The 24,950-nt window shown below is 45.5% G+C and overlaps 1 protein-coding gene across 2 annotated transcripts in view; it reads left to right on the top strand.

The window, feature by feature from the left end:
• Nucleotides 1-24,950, top strand: part of DCUN1D4 (defective in cullin neddylation 1 domain containing 4) — a 365,350-nt gene that overhangs the window by 152,841 nt on the left and 187,559 nt on the right. The gene's annotated exons all lie outside the window — the stretch shown is intronic.

Here is a 24,950-nt window from a genome sequence, read left to right as displayed (position 1 = left end):
TGCATAGATCGCCGCCTAGTGTTGGGTCCGGATGATTGCACATTGTTGTCCTGGATGAGTCTTCGAAGTATCACGAGATAGGTGGCTCCTCCCCTGGACTACAGTGCGCATGGGCATCCTCTCCATCCTTAGATTGTTTTTTTCCGCCATTGGGTTCGGATGTGATTTCCAACTCTGAGTTCGGAATCGATAAAAAAAACTTTTCTAAAAGGCCAAAAGGCCTTCGGGGGCGTCGGTATTGTTATTGCTGTCGGTACCAACAACTTTCTTACGGTAGTTTCTACTCAGAACGTCGAATCGGGCCGCGTGGCCTTTTCGACACCAAAGGGCCGATCGACGATGGAACGAAGTCCATTCAAAAGATACCCCAACTGTAACTCAAAATTTCCACACATAGATAAACACCCTGTGTGTAACAGGTGTTTATCTCCCGAACACAATGAAGCCGACTGCTTAGCTTGTGCGCAGTTTCGATCGACGAGAACACATCGGCTTCGAAGAGCAGCGAGGCAAATGATGCAGAAGCCAGCGCCTGAGCCGGAGAACATCTTTGAAGACGACTAAGAAGTCATCGAAGCTGAGGACTCAGACCAACAGTCGGAGCAGGGGTCGGAACATGACTCCAGCTACTACGTCGACGAAGAAGACGACCTCGTCGAGGTAGGGGACGACGATCCAGGCATAGGAGCCGTCGAGGACTACTCCGGCGAGGACTCTGGGCCAACCCTGAGTACGGAGTCCAGTACTGTTACTAATACGCTTCCAGAGACTCAGGTCGAAGCATCGCCGGAAGGCCTTAGCCAAGATCCTAACATCGATTCTATAGCCCCGCAATTCAGCCCGGCTAAGAATATAAGACAAGAGCCATCACTGCAACATTACCATTCTTGGTAATATCGAAACAGAAAGTGAAGGAAGCAAAACAGAAACTGAAACTGATAGACTTTATAGTCTTCGGACCGAGAGGTGCGGATCCATCGGCGCCGACCAAAAACAAAATGGCCGTCGACCCGGCTGGGTCGCATATGAGGGTTGTCGAGCCGAGAGCCAGTACACCAGAAACATGCCTAAGCTGAAGGCCGTCGAACCGACAAGATCGATGTCGATGCCAGGCAACATAAACAAAGGACTCCCACAGAAGATGGTTGTCAAACCAAAGCAGAAGGCCGACAAGCCGAAGACGGTGCAAACAAAGACACTCGACCCGAAGGCAAGGATCGAGGCAAAGGGGTCCATCGAGCCAAGGCAACAAATCATCGCTCCAAAGCAGCAGGCTTCGAAGACGACACAAAACCAAAAAGTGGTTATCTAACCAAAGAAAACTGTAGGATCGATAACCATTTCGGCACCGAAGAAGTTCATCCAGCCGAATAAGACTGTGGAGGCACCAAAGTCCCTCGAACCGATTAAAATTTGGACTTCCAACGCACATGAGGCAAAAAACAGTCGAACCAACAACTGAAATCGACCCGACGCCAACAAAAAAGGCGATAACGGGTAAAAGAGCTCAAGCACATGAAGAGCAAGAGCCCTTGACAGAAGAACAATCAAAACTGTACGTGGACCCCGATACTGGCAGTTACCCTATTAAAAAGGAAAATCAGACCAGACACTTACTCTGAAACCTATAAAATACCACTAAAGAAGAAAAGAGACTCTTCTACATCTCCTACTCTCTTTGAGCCTATCAGACCACATGTGCAAGAGACTTATACATATTCTCCCACACACACATGAGGATGTGGAATATGAGGATAATGAACTTTATAATTATCCTGTGGTCAATGACCAGGACAACCAAACTCGACAATGGTCTGACCCTGTAGATCCTGTAGACTCTCAGCCCATGCAAGACAATACTGCATACCCTATAAAAACTTTGCCTACAGAGGACACAGCTGCTTTCAATGCATTGCTAGAAAGAGCAGCATACAACCACCATGTGGAAATGCATGCAGACCCCATTGAGGAAGACTTCCTTTTTGATACTTTCAACACCTCTGAAAGATCAGTGAAAACATTGCCAATGTTAAAGGGGGTGCTTAAACACGCAGGGGACATATTCAAGGAAACAACCAGGGGACGAGTCATTAACCCCAGGATAGAGAAGAAATATAGGCCAGCACCAGTAGACCCTACCTACATTAAGGGACAGCTACCTCTAGACTCTTTGGTAGTATCCAATGCACACAAATGTGCAAATTCGCAGACTACTGGCGAGGCCCCACCTCCAGACAAGGAGTCTTAAAATTTTGGAGGCCTCGGGCAAAAAGGTAGCTGCTCAAGCAGCTAACATATGGAGAATTTCAAACACACAAGCCCTGTTAGCCAGGTAAGACGGAGCCCATTACGACACACTAGAGCAGATTCTCCAGCATCTGCCTGACCTTTATAAGGAACAGGCAGAATACCTAATACAAGAGGGAAAGCTCATATCTAACGCCTCCATCAAGGAATCGGGCCTAGGCGTCCTCTCTGTCCATCACTGTAGGCTCCAGATCTGGCGGTTCACAGATGTCTCCTCGATAGGCATTCCAGGCTCCCCAAATTTTGACCCATTTGCGGGGTTGCCCCCTGGACAGATACACAGATTTCTCACGAAACATACACCAGTTGAGATCTTCCATCCATTTCCTTACCCGAGGTGCCCGAGAGGCACCCCAGAGCTGCGCTATGTTCCGTTTGGCGATCGCACATGTGAGAGCCACCCAGACCTTGCCAGAGCTCGGCAGGTCCGTAGGCTCCCACACATTCAGCAAGCATCTTCTGACCTCCGGCTCAACCCTCACTCCCCATACTTCACTCATTTTGGAATGTATCTTAGTCCAGAATTCACGAACCCTCTCACACTCCCACAATATGTGCAGAAACGTTCCAGGCAGCCCGCACCCTCTACGGCAATCAGCAGACCCAGCCAAGCCCATTTTCTGCGATCCCAGACACGTGACATAGGAGCGATGTAAAATCCTAAGCTGAACCAAACAGAGCCTCGTGGGGACCGCAACCTCCTTTGGGGACGCCACCGCCTCCCTCCAATACTCGTCATCGATTACAAAGCCATCAGCAACCCATTGCCCACGCAACAACACCAAGGGATCCTCGGTGTGATTGATGAGTTTGCTATATGTTAGGGAGATAACTCTAGTGGGTACCAGGCCGTCAAGCAAACGATCCTCCAATGGGGAGGCCACTGGGAGTGTCTCACCACTGGGGACAGCAGCGCTCAGAGCATGCCTGATCTGGATGTACCGAAACCGTTCTGTCTCATTCAGTTGATACTTAGCCTGTAATTTGTCAAATGACAGCACTGTCCTTGCCCCATATATCGCGGACTTGCGTTATGCCAATTAAATCCCAGCGATCAAATCCCTTAGTCTTCCAGAGCATACCCAACTTCTCAGAACTCCACAAGGGAGTGGCCAAAGTCAAGCGAACGGCCCACTTAATTTCTCTATTGGCTGCATGCCACACTCCGGTAGAGATCGAAGGAGGTCCCATCAACGGGAATCGACCACGCTTCGCATATAAAACGCGGGTGTAATCACCCCCCGGCACGCATATCTGGGTTTAAAAATGAGGTTCAGAGGAGCTACGACGGCAAACAAGATGGCTGCTTAGGTTCCTGGCTCCGCCGACCTCCGTATTCCGCCACAAGATCCTGTACGATATCCTGATCTTACCCCCAGCCTCTGCCTGGATGAAGTGTTCCTCATTCCGATGGTGAAATCCCCAAATTTTTATCGGTTGATTTCACGGACTTATACCGAGTTAAAGATCGTGGCCTGTTCCAGCGGTGAAGCCGGGGCCTCGAGTAACTTCATGGCCAGGTTGCAGTGCAACAATATCGGCTGAGAGACCCTGGCAGGGTCCGGTCAATCGTAGTGGAGACTTTGTCTACGCCCGAATTTGGTGGCGATTGTTTTCCTTGCCCAGCGTTGAGAGAGAGGTGACCTGCTGCTGCTGATTGTGTGTGGGGATCCCCGTACCGCGGACCTGGTATAGATTCCTGCCGGGGTTCGGCGGGTTGGGATTCCGGACTGCGGTGCTGCGCCGGGTTCTCCCGGCTGTGGATAACGACGGGTTGCCGTCCACCCTTGCCCTCTCATTATCCTGTTCGTCCCCACCGAAAATGCCAGATTCACCCGGGGAGTTGATTGTGACTGCTACCGAACTTGATATCATGGATCCAACGGCGTCTGGGCTAACGCTGAGATCAATATTGGCAGATCTTTGGGCGTTTCACTCGCAAGTGGATGTGTTAATGACTAAAATGGATGCAAGTCTGACTGGGATTCTGTTCGAAGTACCGGACCCTGCCCCACAGTTGAACCAGCAAACAGCCACTCAAGCCGCGGCCATTTTGACTTCGTGCGAGGACCCCGTGTGTGAACGAGTATGGGTGCTTATATCGAAACCAACGGATGGCGCCCTGGAAGATGGCGTCCCCGAGACCTTGAGTGTATCACCGTACCTTTCATCATCATTGACTTTAGAGGTATCGAATGGCGTTCCCGCGCCCCCCCCCCCTCCCCCGAAACCTGTGTTGTAAACTCCTCTCTCATCTTGTGGTTTTATCCACCTTTTCTGGACATTTTACGATTCCGGGGCAAGAAACATCAGGGCAGTCCAGCTAGGAGAGGGAAATTTTCCGCGCGTGAAGTTCTCGTGGAGTTACTAGCTACATGGGGTAATAGATTGACTTTCGATGCTTTCCCTCTCGTCTATGACTTGTTTGTGTGCTCATGGGTTTCGCTAGGGAGGGTTCGTGTGCTGATTCGAAAGGGTCAAGGTTGAGTCAATTGAATTGGGATGGTTTGGAACACTTGTTATGGACGTTTGAACTGTAACTGTTTAATTATAGAGGCTGGGCGGTGTATCACGGTGTCCCTTATTGTCTTTTGAAAGACTTGCTTTACGTCCATCTTTTGCGGCAGGGGGTGTCTGTGTTTTGGCGGGGAGCCAAGGGGCCGGGAACATCGTATGACTATGCCCTCTTTCCTTTCCTTTCCTTTCCCTCCCCCTCCCCCTCCCCCTCCCTACTGGGGTTAGGCTATAGCCATCGGCAGGGGTGCAGGGTGGAGGGGTTATTTTTCCTTTTTTATTTTCTATGGCCTTTTTCTCCCTTCCCATATATTCCTTTAGGATCGGTATGGTCTGTGCTTTATTTTGATTTCACTGTGATCTGAAATTAGTGTCCATGCTTCTCACGTTAGTCGAATTTCTGGGTGGGCGGGCCCTGAGAACTGGCGTTCACGAAAATGTATACGGTCTTGTTGTTTATACTGATTTATAAGCATTAACGCCAGAGTTCCACGAATGGCTGTTTTTACATGCATATCCTGTTTTCTTGGCCTGTCCCCCGTATCCTATTGCTAGATTGTATGGCACCTGATCCGCTCATTTAAATAATATAACAAAGAAGACCTTTATTATATCCTGTGATCTATCAATGCGTTCTAATACAAGATCCATCCTGAATCGCTGCCGGACCTCAGGGTTGTCGGCTGAAGAGCTGTGTTGTATTATGATAAATCGAGTTTTACTTCTGTTTAGCGGCCGGCCCCTGCGGTTGTAGGCCCATACTTGTACTTTATGAATGCTGCAATAAAGGTTTTTCAAAAAACAAAAAAGAGGTTCAGAGCACTTTACTCAATCAACCTGTGAACCCTGATTATTTGTTTGGCCCTTATGTGGACACAATACTAGACAAAATGAAGAAGGATACCGAGACTGCCAAGTCTATTGGAGCCTTGCAGTCACAACAATACAGAGGTGGCTCTTTTCGTCGCTCCGGCAACAGAGGAGCTGCAAGAGCAGGCTCATCACAGCAAACCTCATACAACAAGGGGAACACGCAAAACAACTACAACAAGAACAGTAGAGGTGGATACCGTGGCAATAACAGCAAGGGTAGAGGACGAGAGAATAACACCACCAGATCCTCTACCAATACCAAACAGTGACTTCTTGTCACTACCCCCAGACCATGTAACAACGGTCGGGGGAAGATTACAGCAGTTCCTGCATGTCTGGGGAAACATAACTACAGACAGGTGGGTGAGACAAATTATCCACCATGGCTATTGCCTATAATTAATCTCCACACCACCCAACATACCTCCAAGACACCGTCCTATGTCCGCAGAACACCTACACTTATTGCAGCAGGAAGTCATCAGCATGCTACAAAAAGGGGCCATAGAACTGGTACCCTTAGAACACCAGGGTACAGGGATGTACTCACTGTACTTTCTAATCCCCAAAAAGGACGGGTCTCTCAGACCAATTTTGGACCCTAAACCAATACATTTTATCAGAGCATTTCCACATGCTCACTCTACAGCAGGTGCTACCACTGTTGCGTCAAGGAGACTTCCTCGCAACACTAGACCTCAAAGACGCATATTTCCATATACCAGTACACAGGAAATATCTCAGGTTTACAATACAAAATCAGCACTACCAATTCAAAGTCCTTCGTTTTGGGGTGACAACAGCCCCAAGAGTTTTCACCAAGTGCCTAGCGACAGTAGCTGCACATCTGAGAAGACAGCATATTCATGTCAATCCGTATCTGGACAACTGGCTGATACAAGCACAGTCAGCCCAGCAATGTGCCAGCCACATGTCACGCACTATTCACCTCCTGCACAGTTTAGGTTTCTCGCTGAACTATCCAAAGTCCCATCTTCAGGCGGCCCACGTACAACAATACCTGGGAGCGACTATAGACACTCTGGCAGGGAAGGCACGACCAAATTCTGTCCGAATAAACCGCATTCAGACGCTAATCCAAAGGTTCAGGCCCCAACACTCGCTTCCAGCACAAGTGTTTATGCAACTAATAGGCATGATGGCCTCATGCATTTTCATAGTCCCTCACGCAAGACTACACATACTTCCGCTGCAGGAGTCCCTAGCACATCAGTGGAACCAGGCTCAAGGACAATTAAGCGACCTAGTGTTGGTGACCAGTCTTAACGACTGACGCATCCCTGATAGGGTTGGGAGCCCATGTCCTCCACCACACAGTGCAGGGCTTATGGACCACGCAGCAAAAGAAAATGCACATCAACCTACTGGAGCTGATGCCAATTTTTATGGCAATGAAAGCTTTCAAAGTACATCTCTGCAACAAGACAGTGTTGATCCGGATGGACAACATGACTGCGATGTACTACATACAGAAACTGGGAGGAACACACTCTCCACAGCTGTCACATCTAGCTCAGAGCATGTGGAAGTGGGCCATTCAAAGAAACATTTTTCTCATGGCAGAACACCTCCCAGGCAAGGACAATCAAATAGCGGATCTGCTCAGCAGACACAGCCAACAGATGCACGAGTGGGAGATTCATCCCACAGTGCTTCAGCCATACTTCCAACAGTGGGGGCAACCAGAGATAGACCTGTTTGCCGCAAAACAAAACGCAAAATGACGGTACTTCGCCGCAAGGTTTCCACACCCGCAGTCTCAGGGCAATACGATATGGATGAACTGGTCAGGCAAATTTGCCTACGCTTTTCCACCAGCACCATTGATACCGCTAGTGGCACGCAAACTGCGCCAGCACTCAATGACGCTAATCCTGGTGGCTCCAACATGGGCGAAGCAACCGTGGTACACCACGTTCCTAGAACTTTCCGTGGTGCCTCATCAAAGACTAAAACTAACACCCAATCTCTTAATGCAGAGCCAAGAAGACATTCAGCACCCAGATCCACAGCAGCTGAACCTTGCAATCTGGCTCCTGAAGTCATAGAGTTTGGCTACTTAAACTTACCTCCTGGCTGCATGAACATTATCAAAGAGGCAAGAAAACCTACCACAAGAGCATGCTATGCGGCAAAGTGGAAACGTTTTGTCATTTATTGTAACAACAATGACATAAGCCCACTAGACGCATCAACTCAAAATATCATATGCTATCTTTTGCACCTACGCCGCTGCAATCTAGCCTATACATCCATTAGGATACACTTAGCTGCCATAGCAGCTTACCTTAAGAACAGGCAACACCTTTCGCTATTCAGAGTGCCTGCAATTAAAGCATTCATGGAGGGGCTCAAACGAGTGATTTCCCCCCCCCCCCCCGACATCCACCTTCACCTGTCTGGAACCTAAACGTTGTTCTAACCAGACTAATGGGACCACCTTTTGAACCTTTACACTCGTGTGAAATACAATTTTTAACATGGAAGGTGGCTTTTCTCGTAGCAATTACTTCGCTTAGAAGAGTTAGTGAGCTGCAAGCCCTAACTATTCAAGAACCATTCTTCCAAATTCACGCGAATAGGGTTGTGCTTAGAACAAACCCCAAATTCATGCCTAAAGTGGTATCCCACTTCCACATCAATCAAACAATCGAACTTCCAGTGTTCTTCCCAAACCCACAGTCCGTTCCTGAAAGGGCTCTACACACACTATATGTTAAGAGGGCTCTCCTATATTACATAGACAGGACAAAAGATTTCAGGAAGACAAAACAGTTTGTTGCTTTTTTACTACAACACAAAGTAAACCCCAATTCTAAATCTGGACTAGCCAGATGGATCGTTAAGTGCATTCAAATATGTTATCTTAAGGCAAAACGCACTTTAACAGTTCCCCCAAGAGCGCATTCTACACGCAAAATGGGGGCATCCATGGCTTTCCTAGGAAACATTCCTCTAGAAGAAATATGTAAAGCAGCCACATGGACAACCATACATACTTTCACAAAACACTATTGTGTTGATGTACATTCCAAACAGCAAGCTGCTGTAGGACAGGCTGTTCTAAAAACTCAGTTTCAGACTGCTGCAGCTGGCACAGGTAGCCACCGCTAAGGGAGAGACTGCTATACATTCTATGCACAGATATGAATTCAGCAGCCCACATGCCTCGAACGGAATATGCCACTTACCAGTATGCATCTGTTCTTGGCATGTAGGGCTGCTGACATTCATATCGCCCACCCTCCTCACCGGTGCCTGTCGCAGCTGTAGCATTCATTCTAACTCACACTTTCTTGCATGGACATCTCTTACTGTACAACACTCCATCTCTGCCGCAATGGCGAAAAACAATCTAAGGATGGAGAGGATGCCCATGCGCACTGTAGTCCAGGGGAGGAGCCACCTATCTCGTGATACTTCGAAGAATCTTCCAGGACAACAATGTGAAATCATCCGGACCCAACACTAGGCGGCGATCTATGCACAGATATGAATGTCGGCATCCCTACATGCCAAGAACAGATGCATACTGGTAAGTAGCATATTCCTTAACAGCCTTCCTGGGTAAGGACTTGATAACTCCTCTCCTCCAAGCAGGCATTGTTTCTGTCGTCTGAAAGCAGGGCTATCACCTACTAGGGGGTTAGAAACTTGTCTGTGGTGGCAAGCTGGACTGGGCCAGTCAGCCAGCACACTAGATGGCTGGTAAGTTTCAGAGGGTACCTTTAAGGTACCCTTTGGGTGCATTTATTAATAAATCCATTACTGGAATCAATGTAGGTTCATTAATACAATGTGTTGGATACCAAACACCTTATGTTTCAGTGAAGCCATTATGTAGCTGGGGAACTTTTTATTTTTATTTTATTCGTTTTTATACCAGTACCCAGTACATATTTTATGATGTCTTGCCTGTTCACTTGTACTGTTAGTAATTGAATTGGCCAGCGCAGGGGCATATCTGTTCATTCAGATAGGTCCTCAAATGTAATATAATGCACCCTGCCTTAAGGCTGTAGGGGTATCTCACACATTTTACATGCAGTGTTTAGGGGACATGCCACACAAATGTGTGCTATGTTGTGTTTCCACTTTTTGGAGCACCTTGTCACGCAGCCTGCAGTGACAGTCTGTGTGATTTTTGCGCTTGGTCCCTTAGAGCAGCACAAGACCTGCTGCAGCTCTTAAGATCCCTCCTTAGTATCTAGGCCGTAGGTAACCGAGGTACCACTTACTAGGGACTAACAGTGTTGCTAAAAGCCTGGTCACATGGTGATCAAGTTATCAGGTGTCTTATTTTGTGGAAGGAACACTGAAACTGGGGATCTGGTTAGTAGGAACCCAGTGCTAGAGGGTGGACTACTGCAATAAAAAACCCAGTTTCCTACAGTTTAGAATAAAGGAGTTGGTGGTAATCTAGAGCAGACTGCAGTTGGCAAGTGTGTATGCAGTGTGCTGTATTAGGGAACCCCCAACCCCCTTCATCTGTTCTCTTATATAGTGTAGCTCTGGGCACCCTTTTTGGACCATATTTCCATACAAATTGAAGTTGCTGTTTTCGCTCCTGGTGGATGGTCTCATTTGGAACCCACAGGGAAAGAGTTAGTACCACATATTACGGGCTGGGCCTAAAGTTCATTTTAATGGTATTGATTCAGCTTAACCAGGAAATTTCAAGTCTGCCCTACAATAGGGGCTTTTAAACAGAACATCTAGCACAGGCTTCACATTGCATTCTTTGAGATTACTGATGGAGCTGATAATAAAGACCACCAGATGCAGTATAGATGAGCCTGCCTATTCCAAGGTGGACGTGGAGAGCAAGCGTTTGGAACTATTAGTGGCATCAGCCATCCTGTACCCCTAGACTTCACATAGTTGATGCAAAACCACGAAGCAGCTTCAAATTGCTTCAGTTCATCTAGGAGGCATGGAAGGGACATTTCAGAACCCCTCAGGAAGCTTAATGTATAATCAGCAAAAAGGGCCAGTTTATACTGTTCAGCCCACTCGTCCCAATCCACCTTGATCCAATGGACATCCAGATTGGTTTCCAAGTGGTGGACTGGCAGGTGAGGACAGGGTGCACAGGCCATGCCTGTCTCGTACCCCTACCAAGAGGTACAGCGGAGGAAAGGTCATAATTTGGTTCACATTATCAGGTCGGTCTAGTTGCCTGCCAATAGTAATGTTAGGAGTGTAGACACTTAAAGCTTTCCATGCCATTGTTGCCCTCCTTGTAAACTCAAAACATGCTACAACAACACCTTCCACTCTAATATGCAATTACAATGGCAACAAAATGAAAAATGTAATTATCATTCCTATAAAGTTTCTAAACTCATAAACAAAATAAGCACCACCTCCAAAATAATATGTAATGCCGACCTTTTCCAACAACAAAAGCCGGCCAAATGACTAATCTTCATCTTTACAGGACTCTGGAAATCCTACCCCATAGGATATGGCTTAAGAGTTCAAAATTTCCCTCATGCCTCCGATTCAAGTTAATTAAGTCAGCGACTCTTATCCTCCTCAACCTGTTTGCGGCATTTGATACCGTTGACCACACCTTGTTGATAGAACGATTAAAGATCATATGTTTGGGAGGAAAGGCCCTTTCGCTTTTAAAGTCGTTTTTATCAGACAGTTCAATTAGGCGACTTTAAATCTGCACCTTTTATCGTGCCTTGTGGGATACCGCAGGGCTCCTCGTTGAGCCCTAAGGTTTTTAATATTTAGGTGTCCAAATTAGCACCTTTGATCAGAAGTTTTGATCTAATTCCCACCTCGTATGCCGACGACACCCAGTTGGTAATCTCAACCTTAGACAAAGATGTTAGTTACTCCATCAAACTTCATTATTGTATGGTCTCCTTGAGCAACTGGATGAGTAGGAACTGCTTGAAGCTAAACTCGAGTAAAACTGAGGTGGTGCTATTTGGAAAGCTTTTCCCTCTATGGTCAACAGTTTGGTGGCCAGGCACCCTGGGGCCTCCTCTTATACCGGTAGCAAAAGCTAAGCATTTGGGGGTCATAATAGAAGCTTAATATTAAGTCTCAGATTTCCAAGGTTGTGTCCTCTGCGTTTTTTACTATCAGAACCATGCATACAATTCTTCCATTCATTCCTAAAAAGACCAGAAAAACAGTTTTAACTTCCCTGATTTTATCAAAGTTGGACTACTGTAATGCCTTATAGATTAACTTACAGACCAATCTACTCAGAAGATTACAATCGGTACAGAATGTCGCTGCTAGATTAGTGCTGGATGTTTCTAAACAACAGTCCATTATGGCTGGGATTCAGGAGTTGCATTGGCTGCCAGTTGGCCAGCGTGTGAAATTGAAGGCACTTTGTATTGCACACAAGGCACTAAACAGAGAAGGTCCACAATTTCTCTGGGACGCTTTTAGCTGATACTCTCCAAGCAGATCACTACGTTCGGCCAATGCTTTCCTAATGCCCACCTCCAGAGTCAAAAGGATGAACGGAGGGGGGGGAGAGTTTCAGACATAGTACTATCAGGATATGGAACTCTCTTCCGCTTTTTCTCAGGAAGACTTCATTCCTGTTTTGAATTTAGGAAACGCCCTAAGACATGGCTTTTTAAAAATTAGTTTCCCTATCACAGTATGCAGACCATAAGTGCCTAGCCACCTAAGGTATTAGTGCGCTATATGATGGTGCACCAGAGAACTAGCAGCCAAGATGACCATATTCTGGCGAGCTACTACATTGCCTCCCTTTCATTTCCCATACAAAGTTGTACTGCACTGGAAATGTCCCAGTGGTACCTTGTTTGCTTCTAGCTCCAGACCTGCTACTCAGATGCTGAGGGTACTGTGCAAGGGAGAGACCTACAGTGTTTTGGCAGCCCAGGCCCTTGGAAACGAGGCAACATTGTTAGTCAACCGGTTTGTTCACTGACTGATGAACCTGAACAACTGACTTTCCATATTACCAGTCACCACTCCTGTGGGTGATCCAGGTGTTGGCTTTTCTGATGCCTCTGTCTGACTAGCAACATCTATGAATAACCTGGTGACATGGGCCCCACAACCTGCTTTCCCAGTGATCCTCTAACTAGACTTCTGCCTTCTTACGGCGACCTCACTCTCTTACCTTGCCCTTGTGGGTAAGCTGCGTTGTTGGGCGAAGGATCTTCTTCCTTATGTAGAGCTATGGCCTGCTCATGTTCTGGATCTGCTGTCCTGTTATATCCAGCTATTGGCTGGGCATGGAGGCTAATGGTAGTGACATGCAGCCCATCTCCCGGCCCCTTGAGAAGCTGTAATGCCATGCGTTATAATGGCATTGCGGAGACATGGCACTTTCGTAATGAAAGTATGCAGAGTGTTGGTATGCGGAAAGAAAGTTGCGGAATAATGGGTGTTTACCCTCCCCAGGTAAGTACATTAGTGGCACGGCGGCCCACATCTCCAGCAACATACTCATATTTTTTTACCACCCATTTGAAAAATGCACAGGTCTCTCTCATTGATGTGTTTTAATATAGAGAGAGACCCCCTTGCAACCAGGGGAATAGGGTACTTTAAACAGTAAAAAATGTTGTTCCCTTGGTTAAATCGTTCTTCCTGAAACAACCCAAAATGATTCTCTGCCAACCCACTTGAGGCCCACTAGATCCTTTCACTAACTAATACAATTGTACCACAGTAATGTAATTCATTATTTTATCCTCCCACACCTGGCTGCCGCAGGTGTGGGAGGACAGGTGTTGACCTGGTGTAGGAACTTCCTTACAAACAGACGCCAAATAACAGTGCTTGGCCCATATCAGTCTCAGGCTAAAAACGTCAGCTCAGGGGTGCCACAGGGCTCTAGCTTGAGCCCTGTCCTTTTCAATCTATATATGGCACCCCTGATGAACTTGATCGAGTCATTCAGGATCAGTTCTATTTCATACGCTGACGACACCCAACTGATTTTGGTGCTGGATAAGGAACAACCAGGTGCCGAGGAAGACCTTAGGAACTGTCTTGCAGCTACATTCAAGTGGATGAATAACAACCATCTAAAGTGCAACGCCGGAAAAACGGAAATTTTACCCATAGGGATCAGTAATCCTTTTTCCCCTACAGTATGCTGGCCATCGGATGCAGAAGCTCCACCTAACACAATTGCATCCGCCCGTAACCTAGGCATAACGTTTGACAACTGCCTATCCTTCAAACCTCAGGCTGTAGCAGTGGCAGGTATGTGCTTCCAAATTATTAAAGCACTTAGGAAATTTTTTGACCTCCTTCCCCTTTCGGCGAGGAAAACAGTCGCAGTGGCCTTAATAAATTCTAGGCTAGATTACTGCAATGGACTTTATGCTGGAGCAAACAAAATCGTGCTCCACAAATTGCAGATGATCCAAAACGCGGCTGCCCGCCTCGTACTGCGTCTGCCCCGTAGATCATCTGCCTCTGCAGCTCTATATATCTTACACTGGCTGCCAATAGGAAAGAGAATTCTGTTTAAACTTCTCTTGATTACTTTTAGGGCCTTCCATCAACGTGGCCCGACCTATTTACGAAGGGGGTTCAAAAAATACTACCCAGCACGCTGCCTAAGATCCACTAGTCAGAACTTACTTACCATTCCCCGTTTTAAACTGGCTACAAAGGGTGGCAAATCCATCTTTGTACTTGGAACCAAGGCCTGGAACAAACTCCCCCTTCCCTTGCGTTCTTTCTCCCAAGAAGCCCCTTTTAAGAAGGCATTGAAAACCTGGATTTTCTCCATGTCTGACTCTATGTGTAGAACCCTAGTGTAGTGGCTGTGTTTAAGAAACTGGACTTCTTTCCCTATCCAACTCTTCCACCTGGGTTGTGTAAGCGCCAAGATACTCCTTGGAGTGGTAGCAGCGCTCTATAAATGCCCATTACATTTACATTTACATTATTATAAAAATATTCGTACAAATACAATTTTCTGTTAAAAACAGTTGATGACGAGCCAATGTTAAAACCACATGAACAAATTCATAAAATGCAATTTCTACTAAACATAAATTCAATGAAAAAAATGTTTTAAAAAACAGTACAATCCATTTTCATTTAGCATTTGTTAAACTGAGGCGATACAGAAGAGGGAGAGACATACAAAGACCTAAAACTTGTCAATAGAATTTGCACGTTTTTTGAGATTTGACATAAAACACAATCCTGGACATGTATAGCTTTTTTTGGTCTACAGGGTAGGTGTTTTTGATCCCTTGATCGTGCATTGATGGCCAGCACCGACATACACTTTTAGACACACCTCCCGCCACAAGTTCTAGAATTGAGAACTTTAGAACTGGGGAGATACGTTCAAATCTCTACATCAGCTCAACATCCTGTGATTCCAGGCAAATCGCTTTGTCTCCCGTGCCTACCACAAATGAATGTGTTCTTCTGTAATGTAAATTGTGCTCATGCCATGTTGTCGAGTTCGCGCTATATAATATTGCAAGGAAAAATAAAGTAGGGAAACTCGAATTTACACACTACTGAACTCGCACTCTTAAGTGCTTCAGCAGTGCACTGTGAATCGGAGCGTTTCACAGGCCTGTCACAGATAAGAAATGCTATCTAAACGAAATCCTACAAAACAATATACGCATGCGGAGACCTAAAAAGGATTCTGATTTTGTAGACTTAACTAGGAAACTTCAGCCTGATGCTTCCCCATCTAAGTTATTCGGTACATGAGTAGAACTGATGACAGCTTCATTGCTTGCATGTACAATGCTGGGAGTATTGTAATGAAAGTCTCGTTTTGACACTGAAGTGTATGGTTGTATCCTGCTGAAGCAGATTCTGCTCAAGGCCTTCTAAATGTGAAACTGTAAAATGGTGGATTCAATAAACGTAACATTTCAAAGATGGATGCCCAAGTTCCATCTGCTTTCCTTTTCCTTCTACAGGTCCGACAACATTTATTATATTAGAATTTAATGCATAGTCAATGAAATGAAAACAGCAGCTCGTATCCAAAATAGCACCACGGTTTTCAAATAGTATAAGTGGACGCCACATTTTTGCATATCCTCAAAGGTGGGTGATTTTGTTTATTTACACAAATATTCATTTTATGCATCAGTCACTATTGCTTGCTGTCTATGTTAAGTGACATTAGCAATACACTAGGTGCCTGAAACATTACCTACTTATGTTACAACGATGACAAGAATTTAATTTCTGTGTCACACAACTAGGTGTCAAAGATATTACAACTCTAACCTCCTTGCTGGGCACTTCATTCCATGATGCCTGGTCCATCAATGTTAAGAGGAAAAGACTAGAATGGGAAAACTGCTCCAGTTCCTGGTGTACAATACAAGTAGCTCCTTTGGCAATATGATGAAGTATCTATGCATAAAACAGAATCAGTTTGTCATATTTCCAGATTACACCGGGCCATGAGGCATCAAAGGGGAGTAAGCTGTTAATGGACAAATACATGAGAAATGTTATGTAGCACCCTGTACCAGGTAGCCCTATAGCAATGCACCAAGAGGCACCATGTCAAAAATAGTAATAAGCATTGGCAAGCCAATAGATCTCGATCTTTGGATCTATTGGCTTTGCTAATGATGTTTGCCAAAACAGTGCAAAACTGGCAAAAAATATTTTCTTTTATGCTGTTGCTGTGCAGCATCGGCCAACATAATGTGGGAGGGGGTGGAAAAGCACACAAGGGAAAGTGCAACACAGAGTGCAGGGTGAGTGGTGGGTTTGTATGGAGTAGAACAAGACTAGGGTGAGAGCAACACGGAGCATGCGGGTGAAAAGTACACAAGGGACGGATCAATACAGAGTGCAGAAGAAGGAAGGAATGAATCCGAGCAAGATATCCAATGTCCTATTTAAAACAAGGGCTTCTGTAAACGTATGACACAAAAAAAGAATATGCAGAAGGTGTATTTTATACAATGCTATCTTCTAAACTTCAACAAAGCCTGTTTCTACTGTTGATATCATAGCAGTGTTGGCAACAACAGGGGACCCTTGCTCATGGCATCATGTGTTGCCTGGCCTATAGCATCCCACCTGCAAATGCCTTTTTAAAGATAAGAGCACACTGTGGAAGACCGAGGGAGTTTTCAAAGTAAGGAAGATGGCATTTCACTTAAAACGCCCCTGGATGTTGATCACAGTTCTATCGCCTAGCGCTCAGCTCACAGTACATACTGTAGGCACTCACCTGCAGACACAAGTCTCGCACCAGTAGGCTTGCCCATGTCGCCTGTGACAATAACTAAATGCTGTCTGTGTCAAAAACGGAATTATGGCTTTACAAATTGACTTGTATTACTATTTGCGATATGACTAATCTTGAAGTAAATGCAATGTATGTACTGTAAAAAAAGTCAATAAAAATGATTTTGCAAAAAAAAAATGCCATTTCACAGACCTAAAATCCATATTTAATATACATTAAAATATTCCAGTTAGAACAAACTTCTATCTCTGCCCGGAGCTCATCCTCGAGCCTCTAGTTTCTAAATAGCAGCCAAAGAAAATAGCACCGTTGCTCGTGTTCTGGGCATACTTAAATAGACTGCTGTGCAACGTAAAGCTTCTTGGACTGGTCAGCATATAGGAGGAATGAGATGCAAACTGACAGATATCACCATTGATATGACATTGTCTGCAAAGTAACCTGATTATCCACGGAGGAATCTATACCTGGAGTAAATACTGCTGACCATGTTGTGCTGGAGGGGGATGTCTGCAGTCTTGCTGGGCCCAGCTGCTTTTGACATCAGCAGAACCACCAACCCGCGCATCTGTAGATTGTTCCGGCTATCAGCCACAAAACTCCTGCCAACAAAGGAAAACAAGAAGACGGGGAGAGGAAGGAGGGGGTTTAACAAATGGAGCGCTGCAAGTGTAAGTGTGCTTGCGGGCACCAAGTAGGAAGACAACAACAAAAAACAAGGTTTTAATTTGTAACGTGCCACTCTGTACCCTGAAAAAACCCACAAAGTTGTCATAAAAAAATTAAAGTGCCACTGAATACAAGGGCTGTTGTAATATAAGTGATGGCGCCGCATGTGGTAGATGTAGGATGGTACGTAAATATTTATAGTTTAGAGTAAAGGAGGTGCTACAAAAACATGTTTGTGGGGGCGAAATGGAGGTTGGGTTGATGGAGCAGAGCTCCTGTCAGTCAAACACCTAATTAAAGTGGAGGAGAAGTAAGTGAGGCCGAGCCCGCTGGGGAAACAACAGATGGCTTTGGTGTAGACACCCTTCGCGCGCTGGATGGAAAGCGCGTGCAGCAGGGGGCGGAGCTGATCCCTTTGAGGTGACGGTTAGAGTTGCATCAGGAAAGCTAAACCTGCAGGCGGATGTGCGTTCACGATCACATGCACTTGTGGAAATCCGCTGGCTGGTTTAGCTTTCCTGATGCAACCCTATAATTCTCGCTATTCATTCCTTGCGGAATGGAATAGCGAGACCTAAAAAAGGGCTAACTCCCAAACAGGGGATGCTCCACCCCCTGACAAAGAGTCTAAGCTTTTTGATGCTTCAGGAAAATGCACCATCTCGCAAGCAGTCAATGTCTGGAGGATTGCTAACACTCAAGCTTTGTTAGCAAGATATGATAGAGCTCATTATGATGAGTTACAGTCACTCATGCAACACTTGCCAGAACAATATAAAACCAGAGCTTCTGACCTAATACAGGAAGGCAAGTTTATTACAAATGCCTCCATACGCTGTGCACTAGACACTGCAGACACATCCTCTAGAGCAATAAATACAGGGGTACTGTTGCATAGACATGCATGGCTACGAATCTCTGGGTTCAAACCAGAATTACAAGCCAGTATTTTAAACCAACCATTTGACCAGCAACACCTTTTCGGGCCAACAGTAGATAGTGCACTAGAAAATATGAAGAAAGCTACAGATACTGCAAAATCCATAGGAGCTTTACAAACGCAAGCCCATAGACCTTCCTTTTGTTGCTCCTCATATAGGGCGCCTCTAAAGGTTTCCAAACTGACAATACCTCCTCTTCTTACAAAGCGCCCAGCCAATCCTCGCCAAGTAAGGGATATTCTAGAGGAGGGTATAGAGGAAAAAACATTAAGGGCAGAGGTAGAGGAAACAACAATCGCAATGCCTCTACTCCCAAACAGTGACTTCCCTTCCATCCCCGCAGATCATTCCACTCCTGTCGGGTGGGGGGGGCCGGGGGGAGGTTACAACAGTTCCTACCTGTCTGGAACTCAATCACCGCAGACAGGTTGTCGTGTACTTATCTAGGACCCTAATTCGATATTCCAGATTTATGCCCTTGTGAGGTTATAATCAATAATGTCCTGACAAAGGCATAAGAATCAGATTCGTATTCAGTAATAGCCCATGCAATCCAAAGCACAGCACGGGTACTCCCATCAACTCCTAGAAAGCACAACGCGTTCTTTAAACAAACCAAGCCTCCAGCAGCCCGGTAAAACCCCCCCTGCTTTTGTTTTGATTTGAATAAGAACTCCTGAAGTCCTGCAAGAACTGTTAGTTCTTGGTGACGTCTTATGTCCAACCTTACGTCAAACCCGGCACTTTTCAGGTATAAAATACCAACCGTTACCTTAAGCAACGACACAGTGGTTTGGAGCAAAGCGGCCATCTACTTGCCCGAGAGCCCAGCTGATGCGAGTGCCCGCGGAAGCCGCCCCTCCTGTTTGACGCACAGAGAGAGACGCTGTCTTTTTCTCCAGCCGAGAAAATCCAGCTCCGGTGTTTCCAGCCTACCCTTGCGGGTTGCTGGAATATCGAGTCCTGAGGAAAGAAATACCAGACCTCCCACATTCTATTACCAAGGTACGGAGCTGACTAAACCCTTAGGAAAATTCTTGATGCAGATTCTTGGCAAAATAATCTTAACCAACTTAACTTAACATCGCTAATTACTTGTCCCTTCCCACGTATTAGGCTTAGGTCAGGTACACCGGGGTAGGCGTAGTTAGAAGCACCAGTCGAGCCTTTTAGTCAATGTATTTATGTATGTATATATTTTATTCATTTTAAAGTATCATATGGCTAAGAAACCGTATCCATGCTTTTACAGTATTATTTCATAATACTACTTTTACTGTACGCACTCTATTTTACTTTAAGTATTGCAATTGTGGCAATTCATTTCTCTTGCATGAGAAAGAAGACTGCTCAATAAATAACACCTTTTTATTGAAAACACCTGTCTCTCTATTTCTCTGCACTCTGGTGAAACTAAGTATGCACTGCTGACTGAGTGAAATATCTGTCTATTATTTTCACACAACTCTAGAGATATACTCTTATTCTGAGGGAGCAAAGTTGTCATGTTTATGCGGTTGTCGGAAACTGAATCCCTTCTTGTCTGAGCCAGGGAAGGTTATCCATCCCTCTTCATTCAAGAAAGTTTCCAGTGACCTCTGAGCTAGCTGCCGCAAACCTAAATTAAGTTTAACATAGTCAGTAGAGACCTAGATGACCTCAGTCCTACGTCTACACGCTGTTATTCCAATGCGCAGAGCCTATTGGGAAAATAGGAACTACACTACAAGGTGGGTAAGACAAATAATTCAGTCAGGTTATTGCCTGGATCTCACTTCCACTCCTCCAACAATACCACTCAGGCAGTGTCCCATGTCACAAGAACACCTCATACTACTAAGACAAGAGGTGGCAGCTCTACTGCAAAAGAATGCAATAGAACCAGTCCCAAAACAACATCAAAACACAGGAGTCTATTCTCTATACTTTCTCATACCCAAAAAAGACGGGTCCCTCAGACCGTTAAAGATCTAAGGCTCCTAAACCTGTACATACAATCAGACCACTTTCATATGGTTTCACTACAACAGGTTCTACCGTTGCTAAAGAGAGGCGACTTCCTTGCTACATTAGATCTCAAGGATGCCTACTTCCACAAGGTACTCCCTTTCAGAGTAACTACAGCACCTCGAGTGATCACAAAGTCACAAAGTGTCTAGCAGTAGTAGCAGCAAACTTAAGAAGGGACAACATTCATGTCTTCCCATATCTGGACGACTGGTTAATAAAATCCAAATCATACAACCATTGTGTACAGCACACGCATCAAACAATATGCCTGCTACGCAAACTGGGATTCACAGTAAATCAAAAGAAGTCACACCTCCAACCGTCCCGGTCTCAGCAGTATCTAGGTGCCACAATAGATACCGCCAAGGCAATAGTGTATCCAAACCCAACAAGGATACAAACTATGCAAAATCTTATCAAAAGATTCCAGCCACAACACTCACTACTACCTCCAGTGTTCATGCAACTAATAGGAATGATGGCATCTTGCATTTTCATAGTACTATACGCCGCAAGACTACAAACGCGGAAAGAGCTCTACATACAATAGATGTAAAAAGAGCGCTTCTCTACTACATTGATAGGACAAAACCATTTCGTAAAACTAAACAGCTGTTTGTGTCCTTTTCTCCTCCACATAAGGGCAATCCTATTGCAAAATCAGCCATTGCAAGATTGATTGTTAAGTGCATTCAAATTTGTTACCAAAAAGCAAAACACACTCTATCCATTCCCCTAGGGCTCATTCTATCCGTAGGTTAGGGGCATCTATGGCATTCTTAGGAAATATACCATTAGATGACATCTGTAAAGCAGCTACATGGTCTACTCCGCACACATTTACAAAGCACTACTGTGTAGATGTGCAGGCAAAACAACAAGCAAGTGTGGGCCAGGCTATACTCAAAACATTATTTCAAACTACTGCAACAGATGCGTGCGGTTGCCGCTAAGGGAGAAACTGCTGTGCAATCTATGCAATAGTGTGTGGTCTGCAGCCCATATGCCTCGAATGGAAAATGCTACTTACCAGTATGCATCTGTTCTTGGCATGTAGGGCTGCAGAACCACACACGCCCACCCGCCTCCCCGGCTACCTGTATCTGTTCCAGTATTATCTTATTTAGATACACAACACATGGTCATCTTTATCTATAATCCTACAACTCCATCATTTACCCAATGGCAAAAACAAACTGATGATGGAGTCAATGCCCGTGCGCACTATGATCTAAGGGAGGAGTCATCCAACAGACAAAACACTCTTCCAAGACAACAACAAAGTGTAAACATCCGGGCCCACCACCAGATGGTGATCTAATGCAATAGTGTGTGGTTCTGCAGCCCTACATGCCAAGAACAGATGCATACTGGTAGGTAGCATTTTCCTTCCATCAATGCAAGATATGGGGTTCTGTGCAGTAGATGGGATTTTCAGAAGAGGACATTTCAAAAGAGGCCTAGGAGGAAGTCACTCTGATTATGGCCTTAAACCATTACCTCCCAGAATGTTGATTCACTTACAATTGGTTCCCAAGAAAATGCACTAAAATAAAAGATCTTGTGTGGCACTTGAGGTAAAGGCCAGCCAAGCCACTAGAAAACTTGTCAAAGTCGAAGCACTTGACAGAAAAAAGAAAAACTCAAAGACAAACATTGGACTCCAAAAATACAGGCCAAGGTGAAACTAAAACCACATCCTTATGGATCTTAATACAAGCATACCAGAATGGACTTGCTGAAAGGCGATGGAAAAACTCCATCAGTTCCTGGTCACCATGAAGGAGTTACAGAATGGGGTTGACTTTACTTTGGTGTATGAAAGAGGTCCTCTACCTCCTCAGGAAACGTATTGCTGTAAAATCCCAGACACAACCGAGGTTAATTTGGACAAATTGATTTTTAAAAGTCTCTTATTGCTAAGATAGCAGCAATATGAAGAGATGTTCGTTGCACATAAGAATCCTAAACCTCTGGGCAATAATAGACCAAGAGAGTACACAAAAATAATTCAACAAAAAGAAGTTTAGGCCACCTGTTGCACCACTGGGGAACAGCTAGAAAAACGACATGGATAGGACATAAAGGGGTGTTCAGTAAACTAGCCACAGCTAAACCGGTGTCACCAAGAATTGAGGGGAATCAAGAACAGCAATATATTAAATGCATACGGAAGCTAACTGTAGTAGCTGCAACAACAAGGGACCTGGCACAGTCAAGAGCTACACAAGATCTCCGCCCTGACAAAGATTTTAAGAGACCAGAGGCTGGGGTCAAAAAGCAGTGCTGCCCCTGTCCGTTTCCTACCGCTGTGATGGAGGTAACAGTAGTCTTCCTCGCCACATCAGATCTGTGATTTGATGTTTCGCAGTCAGTTAACTGAAGTATCTACCATGAACATACATATTGCAAAGATTCCAGGTATTCCCCACGAAGTGTACAGGGCTCAATGTAAACCCAAGGTGCTCTATTTGTGATAGTGTGATTGAGCAGCCTTAGGCCGAACACAGGAGTGTAAGACATTTGTTATGTACACAGTGATTAATAAATGACACACACCTCAAAAAGGAGATCTGCACCAATTTTAGAAAAGTAAGCTTCTTTCAAGATTTATTTTAAAACCAAGCAATGAGTGAAAAGGTACTTATGTTTATGATGAGAAAAATATTTCTCACTTTTAAAAGAACACCCTGCAATTTTTTGTTCTGCAATCTTAACCTATGTGAGGAAAATAAGACTGCGGTTCTGCAGGTAAGTATACAACTTGCAGTTTTAGTTTTAAGGATGAAGAAACATCACCAGACAAGGTTCAGGTAAGTAGCAAATCTGCACCTCCAGCCACACAGGCGCAGCCGGGTGTAGGGTTCAGACTCTGGATCTGGCGCCAATGGAGAATGGGGGTAATCGAAGAGATGCTGTTCACAGGTGAGTAAAGCGGTTTGGTTCCTCAGGGCAGAGTTCTTTATTCTTCAAAGTTAGTTTCTGCTGGCAGGTCCGCGGTCCACAGAATAGCTTGATCTTTGTCGAAGGCAGGCGGTACTCCAAAGGCTTTGAAGGTTACTGTGCTGCAGGATGGGTCATCTTCTGGGGCAGGTTTGTTGAGGGCTGCAGGCAGGCGGGTATGGCTGGGGCCAAGTCAGTTTGTGTCTGCAGCCTTTTCTACTGGTGCGACACTGTACCGTCCGGCTCTTAGGTCGGAAGGAATATGATTTGCAGGGTATGGGGGTGCCACCTAGATGCTAGATTTAGGGACATTACAGGGGAGTGACCAGTAGGGACCAATGGTTCTCTTACCTGGTGTGTCTGCACCCACTATTATGCCATCCTCTTATGAGCGGGTTCATAGCCCTAGCCCTGATTGGATGAGTCCCACTATATTCAAGATGGTGAGCACTGAAAAATGTGCTTCACCTCGCCTCCAACACTTGAGTGGAGTTGATAAAGAGGAGGCACACCGCCTGTTCTCCCTTAGATTTTCCACCAAAAGTGGAGGTTTGAACCGAAGGCTGCAATCTGCTACTAGAAGCAGAGACTGGGGTCACATTGCAAAGGCACTTTGCCCATCTTAGGGAAGGCGGTGCGACACCTCAGCCCAGGATGGGCTTTGTTTCTGGCCTCGGAGAGCGGGGGCTGTCGACTCAGGGTTCCAGAAACCTGTCTGGTGGTGTCGGCCTGCCTAAAGCCAGTCAGACCTCGGTATATGTTTCAATAAACACCACAGTGGCATAACTGTGGGTTTATTGAGAGCAGTTGTTTGGTACCAAACACTCCAGGGTTCAGTAAAGTCATCATAGTTCTGGGAAACTCGTGTTGTTGAGTTTCCAGCCCATGTACTGTCTATAACTTCACTGGCACTGCAATATTAAGACTAGACTTAAATATTGTAGGGGCATATTTACTCCTGCCGATAATCCCACACCTGAGATGTAGTGCACCCTGCCTTAGAGTTTGAAAGTTCTGCTAGAGTGGTGACTTACCTTTACCTTAGGCAGTGCGACTTGGCATGGCACATAGCTAGTGTGCCATGTCGACTTTGTCGTTTTGTTTGCACCAGGGCATACAGGCTGCAGTGGCAGTTTGAATGGCCTTGGTGAGGGGTATCTAGGGGACCCTCCCAATGGCCCAGGTACCAAGGTACCATTAACAAGGGAGTTATAGGGGGTTTGAAACTGCCTATCGTGGTATAGTTTTTAGGGAAGGAGCTCTGCCACAGGAGACCTGGTTGGCAGGGACTCTGTGCACTTTCAATTGAAACCACGTAATTTTCCAGGTAACCATGTCAAAAAAGGCACTTTCTCACTTTTGCTCTGCTTGTTTCTGTGTTTGTACATTATAGATTGTGTTATGTGGTGTTCTGTAACCTGACATACTTTGGCAGCTGTTCCAAGATTGCA

Source organism: Lissotriton vulgaris, chromosome 3_1 (assembly GCF_964263255.1).
Source record: "Lissotriton vulgaris chromosome 3_1, aLisVul1.2, whole genome shotgun sequence".
Lineage (NCBI taxonomy): Eukaryota > Metazoa > Chordata > Amphibia > Caudata > Salamandridae > Lissotriton > Lissotriton vulgaris.
The sequence above is the reverse complement of the archived record's forward strand: the minus strand, read 5'-3'. Positions and strand labels throughout refer to the sequence as shown.